Below are 1,518 nucleotides of genomic sequence, written 5' to 3' on the forward strand. Positions count from 1 at the left end.
ATATCAGCCGCTTCCTTTTGTAGGTAACACAATACATTCTGTTGTTTGCTGGTGTTAAGATGATCATTATTCATAATCATGCTTTCGGTACAGGTAGCGTGTCTACATGTCATTATATATTTTATCGGTCTGGGATGTGACGAGTGACACAGAGATGAGCATTTGTCCTTACTTAGTGCCTAACCAGCCCTGCGAGTGTCTCTCGCAGGGCTTGGTTTTGCTGTGGCCACTGATTGGCGACCAATGGATTATTTATGTGGCTGAGGTGTGCCTGTAATTTCCAGAGGGACGGGTTGTCTATCAGCGTGGTTGGCCCAACATTAATGATTAATACATAAACATTATTCATAACCCTTCATAAATTTGGTCGGGCTGGGGGAGAGGCTGCTGTAGTCCAGGCCAAGGAAAACAGTTTGAGGAACACCCAAACCCAGAGGATTGTGTCTACACTGTAGTGTAGCCGTTTGTAACAGCTTTATTTTACATCCAAATTTTTATAATTTTAACAGTAGTTAAGTATCATGTTGACATTTCCAGCCTGCTTTTTTGGGCTAATTACCCTCTAATTAGCATCTGTATTGTTTGTGTTCTAAGTGGGTACTCTGTGTCCCCCACCAACCCGACTCCGAGTCTGTTTTGTTTCTTTCAGAATAATTATTTAACACCAAAGTACTGTGGACAGCAGCCTGGCCTGTGCTGGGGTTTAAACAAGGAGACAACAGTCATTCAGCTGCCCTGGCCAACCAGACAGGGTCAAATTCATATTTGACTAACCCTTCTTCATGTTGATATATCTCTTGTGGTCTTGATGGATCTTTGCTTTAAATGTTGCACCTGACCCATCTAAATGTCCAAAGGTAATAGAAACCAGATGTTAATGGAAAGCAGCATGGCATACTGATTTTGTCAAAATATTTTAACTTTCTTTATCCTTGAGTAGGATGATAGAAAGCTTATAATCATTGAAATATTTAATCAGAACCTTCAGTCAGTGAATTGCATAAATATTTTAGGACTTTTTCTTTTACACTGAATTAAACCAATAAAGGACTGAGAAGCCCATATGGATTAACATTACTATAACTATTGATTTATGACTTTGCTAGATCCTCTAAAACTGTCATGCCTTCGTGAATTACTAGAGGGAAGTTTCAATTGCTAATAAAGATTAGAAGCTTTTCTTACTGTACAAATTGCTATGGGGTTTAAATCTTCTCTTCCTATTTGGAAATATGTTAAGGCAGCGCTTTGATGAACGTGGCTGGCCCAGAGTGTGTGTAAAGAGGACCATGATTTATCCATTTACACTAATTATCAATCGGTCTAAACGAGGCTATGGCTTTGAAATCAACCATGTCCATGTCCATTTTATTATTATAATTTTTCTTACCTTAGAAGTACCTTCTGGGCCATGACTTATTCTTAAAAAGGTTTCTAATTTCCCTGAGACACAATTAAATCCAGGGGTTATTTACTCAGGGCGGCATTTAGATGAAGTATTTAAGGGGGGGCTGGGGG

Source organism: Gadus chalcogrammus, chromosome 7 (genome assembly GCF_026213295.1).
Source record: "Gadus chalcogrammus isolate NIFS_2021 chromosome 7, NIFS_Gcha_1.0, whole genome shotgun sequence".
Classification (NCBI taxonomy): Eukaryota; Metazoa; Chordata; class Actinopteri; order Gadiformes; family Gadidae; genus Gadus; species Gadus chalcogrammus.